Source organism: Plectropomus leopardus, chromosome 12 (genome assembly GCF_008729295.1).
Source record: "Plectropomus leopardus isolate mb chromosome 12, YSFRI_Pleo_2.0, whole genome shotgun sequence".
NCBI classification, from domain to species: domain Eukaryota; kingdom Metazoa; phylum Chordata; class Actinopteri; order Perciformes; family Serranidae; genus Plectropomus; species Plectropomus leopardus.
In genome coordinates, this window is record NC_056474.1 from 24,900,934 (window position 1) to 24,913,398 (window position 12,465).

The window sequence follows — 12,465 nt, forward strand, 5'->3', positions numbered from 1 at the left end:
CTGGCTAGCTCCAGGGGTCAGGATGATGAAAGGAAGAGAGGAAGAAAGGGAGGAGGGATGAAGGACGAAGAGTAAAGGAGGATGTGTGAAAAAAAGGAGGAGGAGGCACAGGGCTGCTGTGTGAAGCCTCGCTGTGTCTTCCTGTAAGAATGCACCCTCTGAACTGGATGACACGTACAGACAAAACAATCTGTGTGTGAGACACAAGACAGTTAAATGGATTCTTTCTAGTGTGAGCATCGTGTGACTGTGTGTGTGTGCGTGTGTGTGTGTGTGTGAGATGGCAAGAGAATAAGTAGATGTATGGTGTTGGTAAGACTTGTATTTTGTTTTTCAAAGCATGCTTCTCCTGAACTCCTGGTTTTGTTTATTTAAGCTGGTGTGAAGACTGACATCCAAACGCTTGCGTGGACCAAACATAGGACTAACCAAAAATATAATGACAGATGAATAAATTTCACATTATGATCATGTAATGTCAAGTAACCAGTGTCCCGTGCCACTGTGCAAAATCATTTGTAGTAATTGTGCAAGTTGTTTGTTATCTTAACCAAGTGCAAATCTGGCATGTCTGTAATCGTCAAGTCAAAACTACACCAAAAATAACCTACCATATTTTGCAAAATACAAAGGTCATGTTTTTTTTTTTTTTTTTGGCTAGGCTTTTCATTTTCTTTTTTTCTGCTCTGCCTCTTTCCTGATCGAGAATTATACAGGCTGTGCTGACAATTACAAATGAATGTTTTGACAGTAGTTTGGGTGCAAATTCAGGGGGCTCATCTTGCTACACAGCAGGAAGAGCAATTCACAGAGAGAGCAAGCTCAAATTCATCAGGAGAGTGAAAATGACATGCATAGCAGTATGATGTAGGGAACATCTTCTAGCCCTCAACACACTCAGCAGTTAGCCTGTTAATAATAATGTGATATAATATTAGAGATAATGTCAGTAAATTTGGGTAAAATACACACTCCCTTATCCCATGAAAATACTAGGATAAGGGCAATTCATGCAAATTAGAAATGACTAAATCTAGGACCAACATTGCTGGAAACCCTACAAAAACTAGGCGACAGACATTCACCAATGGCGTAACATCTGCTAACAACTGTTGCCTTGGTGTGTCAGGGCCCTTCAGGCTTTTTAGCCATGCAAGCATCTCTGTGAGGCAATACTGAGGCACAGTAATGCTTTTTTCATGTTTATAGCTGTCTATCACTTGTTATGACAGATGAGTTCAACTGCATGCTCTACTAGTTATGCTCCTTACCACCCTGCTTCTTTATGAGTACTTTGTGACCACCAGAGAAAATAAATCTGCAGTTGATATGAACATGAAATGGACCAGAACTAAAAGGCAGTGATGTATTGCTTTTTCACTTTAGTCTGAATCAAGTGAACCACATTACAGGTGACCTAGAGCCAAAACCAGTATTACTGGACTGCTACTATTTTTTCTCATGATATTTCTCCATCATGCCAAAACCGTGTTTTCATTAAGGCATATATTATAAATTTGTTTTTGGTCTGACCTTTGTATGTATCCTCTCTGACACACTCACACTAAAATGTTAGTGTGGCTATACATGTGCTCTCATCTGTGCAAGACTGAGCGGGTTATACTCAGTGTGTCCTCCAAACACCAAACAAAAGTGTCTAAAGTGGCAAAACGGGGGCTGAAACCATGCAATTTTGATGAAACACATCTTCACAACCGAACGCTTTCTTTTAGTAGCACTCGGGGTGATTTTGTAGATGATACACTCTCAGCCAGAATGGGGCAGTGAGTGCATGTCGCCCTGTGTCGTGGTGCTAAGTCATTCTTTGGTTTGTTACCCCCCTCCCCTTCTGCCCCTTTTGAACGGTTCCACTGAAGCAATGGATGCATTGTGTCAAAAAGCAGGCCGGATATGGGCCTCTTGTGTCAGCCGATGCACCAGCCACAGGCTTGTTTGTGTGTGTGTGTGTGTGTGTGCATGTGCGCGTGCGTGTGTGTGTGTAACGATGCGTTTGTTAGTGATACAGCCACGAGGAGAGGAGCCTTAAGATGTTTTTGTACGTTTTTCCTCATAAACCACATGGCAACAGCATGATGGTGCTGTTTCCTGGTCTCACTCTTCACATGACAAGCATCAGTTAGCTTGAAGTTAGCATTGATTAAGTAATTCTGATCAATAGCATAATAAAAAAGCAATAATATTGGTCTAGACAAATGTAGGTATCATACAGACCAATTATAGCTGACTGCCTTTTTCTTGGTTTTCCTTTTCCTTTTGTTTTGCAGATTAAATGTGCCGCAAAGAATTCACTTTAGAGTGAAGCATTTTTCATCTTTTTCATAATCATTTAATTGAGATGAAATGAAAGTCAATTTACTGTGAAGAGTATTTTTCAACTCATAATAAAAAGGACAATGAAACAAAATGTCATTTTCTATTTCTCCCAAACTGCACAGCAGATTCTGTTCCTCGCAGGATCTCTCATGCTATTTCTATTCAGTGTCCTATAACTTGAGCTGTTGGTACAGAACTGCATAAAAGAAGAACCTGTTTCTCCAATAATTCTAGCATTAGTGGTATTAACAGTGGTATGTATTAGTTGTGGTTGTCACAAAAACAGCAGGAGTAGTAGAAATACTAGCACTGTTATACTATAAATGTAGAGATTAACCAATAATAAGCAGAAAAGAAAATGTAATATGGCCTCAAAAGATAAGATAAATCTTTATTCATACCGAAGGAAATTGCTGTGCAGCCGTTGCAATACAAAGAAGGGAAAGTGCAAATATTAAAGAATAAGATGACAATAATGTGCAAATGGCAAAAACATCTATACAGAACCACAGGTCTGAAACAAATTCTGTGTGAGTCAAATGCATATGCATCAGTTTGTATGGTATCTAAGGAATAAGTGTCACACAAATAATGTTAGGTTCTTAATGTAAAAAAACATTAAGGCAAGAAAAGCTATGTGGGTTAGGTTTAGGAAAAGAAACATCGTGATGACGAATCTCAACAAAACTATGAGTTCACTTGGTTTAACACGGTTGGGAACGGTCTCCTTGAGGAAAGTCCTATGTTGTTTGACCCATCCACCACCCCAACTTGCTGCTTTACACACACTTCCGGTCTTTACTCTACCTTCTTTTTTTTACTCCTGTTAGCACATTGGCTATGTGATCACAGTCACCTGGATGACATAGGTTATACACAAATTACTGGCTCATGATTATGTGGGTTATATACAAGGTACAAGATAGATTTATTGTCATTTCTCTTAAACGTGGTTCAAGAAGAAATTAAATAATATTACATTAAAAATTGAATTATATACAAATTGTGGTGCATTACTTTAGGTATGCGTATGTCTCTTAATTGTGTGTGTTTGTCAGCGTATGGAATACATCCTTTCCACTTGCTGGCTACATTCCCCAATTGCATAGCTACATTCAGCTTTTTGCTTCTTACCCATTTGCAAAACACACAATTTTATTCTGAAATACAATGGTAGCACACACATCTCACTGTGAAGTGAGTAACATTAGCATTAGCAAGTAACACTACATTAGAGCTAACTTTTCTCAAACCATTGAACCATAAGCTGTTTCATTTACACAGACATGCATCGTTGACAGAAGCTTTTTTTTTTATATCAATGGCACAGACCATGAAACCACGATAAATAGTTTGAGTGAAAATTGTCCCTTCTTGGGGACCACTTGGCCAAGAAGTTATCCAGTGCACCAATGTCCATCTTTACTAAAGTCCGTTATCATTTTTTTTAAAAATTTTATTTAAATAATTTTACTGCCATTTTTGTCTTTATTGGATAGGACAGATCAACAGTGTGAAAGGGGGAGAGAGAGAGAGGGGATGACATGCAGCATGGGCCATGAGGGGGAATCGTACTTGCTGCCACTGTGGCAAGGACACTGCCTTCATTTATGGGGCGCCTGCTTTATCCACTTAGCCACCGGACGCCCCGAGAGCCTGTTTTCATTTTAAAGTCATCCGATACCGTCACTTTGTCATTTCGGCTTCATACCCCTATGACAAAAGCCACTTTGATATGCTGCCGGTTGTCAGGATGGCACCTGTCATGGCCACATGACACACCGCTGGATGGCATCAGGTTGAAACGCTGCCATTAACAACATAATATGAGGGGCTAGAAGGTGCTGAGAGGGCAGCCAAGAGGGGTGGTGGATGGATCCAACAAACGGTAAACCTTCACCCAGGAGCCTGGTTTTCGCTTCTCTTATGAATGTAAAGAAAACTGCAATGTTTTTATTCTAAACCTAATAACGTGCTTTTTTTGCCTAAACCGAACTGCAGTATTTGCTTTTGTTGACATGTAGTGTTAGTTTTTGGCGTCCCAGAATGTCAAAAGCAGACACAGGATACCTATTCCCTTATTCTACCTCATCAATTACACTTTACGATAGTGTTTGTTTCTCTACGTTGCTTGTTTGTTGTGTGTAGGATCTATGCTTATTTCTGTGATGGCTCTAATATTATCTCGTTGGTTTTTTATAGCAATAACATCAAACTATTGATTGATATCACATAATGTGTAGACACAGAAGTCAACTTCAAATATGGTTAAAGTGGTGATATGTGTTGACTTGGGATGAAAAGGTGTCGGTTTACTATTGAAGGTATACAAATAGACCCTTAATTCAACTTGACCACCCACAGTTCAGTCACAGATTCCAGTAAGTTATTGTATCACCTGCAATTGGATTGTAATATTGTAGGAGTAGTAAATACTAATAATATACATGCATTTTTAGGTATCCCTGAAGTAACTATAAAATTTCTTTTGGGGTTTATCAGAGTATAACAATAAAGACAGAAATTGACGTTTTGATTCCCGTTGGAAGTCCAGGCCAGTGCAGCAGCTAGACGGCAGACAAACACTGCTAGTCTGGACAAACACTAGCAGAGTCTTTTAATAAGAACTCCAAATAAAGCACCCCACCATTTAGGAGCTCTGTCCACACCTCAATATTGCCGCTATGCTATGGAAACACTGGCGTATTAACCTCAGCCCTCCTGCTCCTTTGGCCAGTCCACACGTTCAATCAATGTTGAACACATACCGACCAGCGAGCCATTCATTACCAGACATTATAAGTAACGTTATACCTCGGCTTTAAACATGGTCATCGACCTGGGGGCCTGTTAATGATAGAAAAATGATATCATTTGCTGCAATGTTCCTTGGTAAGCTGACCCCGAAAACCAGACGGGGGTCTCTTCATCTTGACCACGTCGGCTATCGATTTCCACTGAGGATAATGACTTTTTATGTCTGTAATATATGAGGGGATGTTTGATGTAGGCTGATCTGTTTGCTCACTGTGGCCCGCTTTCATTGCCATTGTCAGGGGAGTCATATCGAGGAAAGCTAGAAGCAAGATTCTCTGTGGACATTGCTTAGCAGACTTTCACCTCTCATTTTAGCGAGCAGCTTACATATCTGAGGTCTGTTTCCAGCCACTTTCACTGCTGGATATTTGTGCTGTTAGAAACTTAATATAAAGTTTATCCTTACCATGTTAATTTTTGTTAACTGCGCAACAGTTATAAACATAAAAGTGTAAAGTTTCTCTATTCAGTATAATAATTACAGCTACTGGGTGCTGAAAAATGCAATAAGAAAAGTATTGGACGATGTTTAATTACATTCCTGTGCAGTCTAAATTTGCTCTCCAGATGTTACCGTGGAAGAAAAATTACTGAAATAGCAATCCCATAAAACAGGAATAATTTATTTTTGAGTGGAAGATGTTTACTCGTTGTATGCTTCAAAGCTTCACTTCATATAAAAGTATAATTATGTGCTTTTCAATAGGTGTGTTTACCTTTTAGAAGTGATGAATTTTCTTTCTCTTCAGTTGCTAGTTTATTTCAGGTTTATGTGCTTTGATTACTTCATTTGAAATTGCAAATAAAATGCATCTTAAACAGAGCTGGTGTAGGAACAGAAGGAAGTCTTTCACTAGTGCTGTTTTACTGTATTTACACTGAAACAACAAAATGATTTCCAATTATAAAATTGCATCAGACGGGAAAACAGATTGAGTCTTTTCTTTTCTATCTGTGTGCAATATTGTACATCAATGAGGAAAGTAATCATTCAATGGACAGAGGATTTGTTCCTCCTATTGTCTGGGCCATGTGGTTCTGACCTTTGACCCCTTGGCTATTGGTTGCTTGTAATGTTGGTTATCCATGAAATTAATCTTATCCTACTTTTCACAATCATTTTGAGCAACAGTAAAAGGGGAGGCTTGTCTTGAGTGCTGAATGTGCTGACTCTGGCATTGGGGTGACACAGTTAAGTCAGAGTCATGCATTGGTTTTAAAGCAGTATTTAAGCCTATTCAAAGGAGTCTAGGACACGCTTTGTCACCCCATGGGAGCTATGGGGTATGCCCAACATGTTCTCATCCCATGTTGTCACACACTGCCACTTTGCAGTGGACTTCCGCATCGACATATAATGCTCTTGGTATGTACCAATATCTTTCTAAATATATTTCAACCCAAGGCTGACTGCAGACGTCTTAGTGTAATGAACTAAGTCAGAAAGTGTAGACCATCATTCACGTGTTGTACTTCAATGATACAGCACAAAAGGATGCTGTGAACTTCTTAATAAATCTCATCGCCTGTCATATTTCTTATGGCACCAACAGGCTTCACCAATCAGTAGCTAGGACAGACTGCCTGAGAAGCAAAACCCAGGGCTAGTTAAAGGCGACCTCAGCAGCTGGACAAACACAATATATGAGCTAAGGAAAAGATAAAGTATGTTAGGGAAGCAGGGATGATAATAGCAATTACAAAACAGGTTAAACAGCCCGTGAAAGGCTTTTCTGACATTGACCTATCACACACAATTTGGAGGCAGCGTGATGTCCAGCAGCATCCACGAGAAATTAACTCTGGCAGCATATGGATAATGACCCTGCAGTCTGGCTCAGCACCCACATTGCACAAGACAAAAAAAAAAAAAAAATCCACCCACTCCTCCCCATCAGGGTTAATGGACGCATAGATTTTTTTTCTTTTTTGCCGTCCAATTTATCTCATTCTTATTGGCATTACCCTTTCGCCTTGGTGCTCCAGCGGGGAGGAGGGGAAGGCCGAGCGAAACACGAGATAGTAATGAGATTTCGCAGACGTTGCACCATGTAGAATTTCTGATGATCATATTACATTTTGTCGATAACCAACAGAACGTATTAAATCAGGCCTTCTTGGCGTAGCACTGGATTGAGTGGCGTGATTACATGACCCACTTTTTTATGTGCTTTGTTAAAGTGGAGATACACGCATTTGGCCCTTTTCTTCTCCAATCAACCCATGTGATTCGATTGTCGGTAAAGCATTACTCAATAAGATTATCTCATCTATAAAGATAATATGGTGAAGACAGAGAGGAATATAATAGAACTGTCTGAATTGTTCTCATGTTTTTGTTGTCAAACTCCCTAAGGCTCATGATAATACCAATGTTCCTAATAATGTTTCTAAAAAATGTTATTTAGCAAAAGTAGTTTCACTATTACTAGTCTCACATATTTGCCAGCACTCATGAACAAATATTCAAATGTTCTCAACACAAAAATATTGCCTTTTATAGAGCCTCATAGTGCAAGGCATGTCCATCATTTTTTTTTCCCGTTTAAAGCAATGAAATAGACAGTCAAAACCGCTAGCTCCTTGGAGAGTTGCAACATGTTAGATGTCTTCATGAAGAACCTAGTCTTATTCAGTGAGTGTAAACTATGGCTATAAGCCTGCCAAAGGGTGCCCCAGGAATGACTTTTTTTGATAGGCTGATGCAAACGTTGGCATCACCTTGGTTCATTCATCAAAAGGCCAATGGTATTTTTTCATTTGATCAAGGATTATTTCAGAAAATAAGCTCTGTGGCATACATGTTTATGACACTTGCATGTTTTGTTCAGCAAGATAATCTTCACACATGAAAGCCACTTGTTTGAAGTCTAAATGCAATAGCCAGAATAAAAAAAGATTAATAATAATAATTAAATAAACTACACTGTGGTTGCATGACTAAATGTTGCCTACACAACAAGGCTGTGAAGCCTAACCCTAACCCCCCCTTGGGGACTATGAGATCCCTAACCCTAACTCAAAGGAAGTGAGACAAAAAATAATTTTAAGAAATCATTTAGCTTTTGATGCTGATTTTGAGGTTGAAATTCCACGAAATATTCAAATATTTAGGTATACCTTGGAAAAAAGATTGTATTAAATTTCGCTGAAGATATAGATAATCTCTACTTTTTGCTTTTTTCACCATACATTCAATACATTATGCCATACACATTCTGAGTAAAAGACTGAAGTTAATACCCAACTTAAAATTTGCTGAAGACGAAAAATTTCAAATGCACCTTTAAAATACAAATGCTTTAAATACAATAACACAAACCAATCAGCATGTATTTATAAAACATCCTTCATCATAAGTAAGGGATTTGAATTCCCTCCGTATGGCGCCTTTAAACTACCCAACCTCTGATTCTTTATTGACACTCGGTGGTTCCACAGGCATCCAATAACGCACACTATCTGTCACCTAGCAGACACATTGAAATAAGCTGGTAATATCTAGTGGCTTTTTACAGGCACATTACTGTAATAATTCTGGAGTGCCATGTATTGTTGAGTGGAGTGTTGTTCTGCTCATATTGCTCCCTCCTCCAATTTGACAAAGCCACTTAGGCTCCTCCATGTTCACAGTCATTTCCACTTGGCCTGGAGTGGATTTAAAGCCACTGGGAATTAAGTGTGCAGGATGACATCATCATGCTGCTTCTGTGTGTGTGTGTGTGTGTGTGTGTGTGTGTGTGTGTGTGTGTGTGTGTCTGTTTCTCTTCGGTACTAAAATGTGATTTTTGTGCCAGTTTGTGTGTGAATCATGTGTGTGTTGTTGATTTGTCCATTTGCATAATGTGTGTGTGTGTGTGTGTGTGTGTGTGTGTGTGTGTGTGTGTGTGCAACACAGTGAGGCCTGTGGATTTTTATAGAGCCTAGGCTCTTAAGGTTTGTAAATTCAGTGGCCGACTCCATGACATCATGACGGATGAGTTAATCATATCAAAGTTTCATTGGATGAGTCACATGGGCGCTAAAACCTGCTGGAATTCCCACTCTGAAGGTGGTACAGTGTGTTATATTTGGTCTAGTTGGAAAAAATCACCCTGCTCAATTAGAAGCGAGCTCATTGCAAAAGTAAAGCAATAAAGCATAATATAAAGCAGTGAGGGCTCAGCTATTATAAGACTACTTTAAATCTTTTTTAATGTTTCTTTAAAAACATAAAAAATAACAACCCCATGACATAATTTCACATTTATTTTCTCAAAGCAGATTAAAGTGTTTTAGGAATATAAACTCAGTGGCCTGTTTGTAAGGTATAACCTATTACAATTCATTACAATGATTCTGTTGTAAATTGAACCTTTTATAAAGTTTCAATTGTTCAGTTTTGTTTACATTGTCAGAAATGTGTAAATTCAATATATGTTAATGGGACCATAGTTAAAGGTGGTGTTGTACAGGACTACATTATATTGAAAGATGTATCTAATTAAGTGAGCACTAGGCGTATTTGTCTCTTGCAACAGTTATTAATTACTCCAGTCTACTCTATTTGACAAGATTTTTAACAATTAGGACTGTATTAGACACAAATTAGACCATCTTATTCCGCTGGCAGATTTATTTCTTCATTAAAAAAAAAGGGCATTTCACCCTGAATGGTCTGAGAGCAGATCTATTCTCTCTCTTTATCTCATTGAGAGATTTCCTTGCTACACTATTTGCACTAGGTTCACCACTGAAAGAGTAGTGATGGTTAGAATTCACATTAGAGGGAAAATCTAAGAGATTCCAGCATTCATGTTTGAGCCTCAATCAGACCACACTTGGATGAGGAGTCCCTTGTGCATCTAAATCATCAGGTTGCAGATATATTGGATTGATACGTGTAGTTAGCATCTTTTATTTGTTTATTTTCTTTGTTAGCCTGTGGGCTAAGTGGCAGTGGCTGAAAATCTGATAATGGTTGTAAAACATACCATGATATATGGTATGATGGGGTTTTTAGTAAATAGTCGAAGGAAGCTCCAGGGTTCGGATTACCTCCCAAAATTGCAGACTTACCATTTCTGCTGTCAAAACTTTAACAATGCTAAAGCAAACTTGCATTGTTTGTACCAACAAATCCACTGTGCACTGGAGGATTCAGTTTTCTTTGTGTGCTGCAGTCTGTTCTCCCATCGATATTGGACAGTGTTTGTGAAATTCACTAACTACTGCCTCCTTTAGTAGAAGAATGTGAAAACACCTCTCTATTGACAAACTTTGCACAGATAAAAGTCAGTACAGTCAAGGTCAGACACTTTAGAGGACAAAATCTCATTTTAGAGAAAGGACATTAATTATCTAGGCAATTATAAAGTATCCACACCACCTTTATGTAGCTTGCGGATAGCGGGACTGTTGAAACATCCACTCCACCAACACAAAATGACTGTGAGATTTCGAGTGACCTCTCCTCGGTTGCTGCTGTCAGACTGCCGTTGGTCTCCGAACACATTAGTTTATGTAGCCACCATGAGACCAATTCACTCTTAATTGGAAAGTGAATGTATTGCACTGCATTACATCATATAACAATGGTGGGGTTATTGCTGGCCTGTGTTAACATAATTGAACATGGGGCTCTTTTATATCTACCAACAGGACTTTTGTTTTAGGGTAAATATAAGAGTGAGGTTATGGTTAGATTATCGGTAAAGGTTAAGGTTTAGGCACCTTGCTCTCATGCTTAGAGTTATGTCAATGCAATATGTTAATCAGGGTCCTCACAAGTATAAAAATTCGAGTAATAATTTTATTTACCTCGACCACAGAGAGAGCCAGGCAATTATAATTGACAAATTACAGTATCAAAATGAAATGATTAAACTGGGAAACTGAGACAAGTGATAACAACAGGGTTAGGGTTTATGAATAGATGGTAAAGTGATATAAGAGTCCTTGTTGGTCACAGCAGTATGTTATGACAGAATCCATCTTTATACACAGTGTGCAGCTGCACCATTATTGCAAATGGAATCATCTTGATACCAAACCAATTCCTGGACCAACTGTTGGGTCTGAGGAGATTGAGAAAGCCAGCATCTGTCCCATATGCACATTGCGTCCAACAGAACTCATATTTCCACCTGGCATGAAATCCGCCTCTGTAAACATCGAACATATTTACTGTATTTACATCCATTGAGATTTATTTTCCTCACAGATTGTCACAAAGTCAAAGATCGACATGTTTCCTCTGACAGTCCAGTTTAACACAAAGGCATTTATTCTTCATTCATTGTCTGTCAGCAGGATATTTTAAACAATACCGAATCTATTTCCATGAAATTGAAATGAAAAATTTTGTGATGAAATATGCACTTTAAGTTGAAAACAATTCATTAGATCTGGAATTTCTGGATCCTAAAATGATATTTTCCAACCTAGTCTCACTTCTAACTAATCAAATATCAATACTTGGCCCTTCGCGTACGATACCTACGCACAGATGCACCCTTGAGCGGTGACATTTTTTTGAGCCCTTTAGCATTACTGCTGTAGCATAGAGCAGGAGAGGATCAAACAAACTCTGGACTTTCATCTGGGAGACCGTGGTTCGTGTCCCATGTGACAAACAGCATGCAATGCTGGTGACATATGTGGCACTGATGATATGATTTTCTTTTCATAATGTAATCATGTGCTTTTATTGGCTAAACCCTAGAGAATTACAAATGAAGGGTTTTTTTTTTGGTTTTTTTTTTTTTTTACCAACGTTGGAAATTTATTTTGAAAAGAGACTGCATACATGAAACGTGTAAATTGACTAGTGATCTCTGAATGTTAAAAACCGACAGGTTTCATTATTTGACACTTTGGGCCAATGACCAAGCGTTGCTATTTCACGATTTGGGGGTTAGATGGTGTTTTATTTTCAGGCTAAGTTAAAGTAAAGTGATAAGAATAATGCAATTAGAAGATGTTGCTCAGCGCAGAGGTTTTCCTCCAAAGTCTTTCAAAAGCTGCCATCTGTTTGGTTGGCATGTGCCTCCTTGATGTGTAGTTCCTACATCAAAAGTCAGAATATGACCATGTGCAATTTTTCCTTCAAGACGACATGATTTTTGACATAAAATGTGTAAGTCCTACACATTTTAGAGTAAATAAGTGGAAGACTTCATACAACAAATTTATTGGATTCTCATTTTTTTACGACTTTTTTAAAAGCTGTACAGCAGCTTATAGTTCAATTTTTCAAACACTAAACAAGTCAACTGGATGTATCTGATGGATCTGGCCTACCACAGCACATCTCAACTCCCAGGTCTGAGCCTC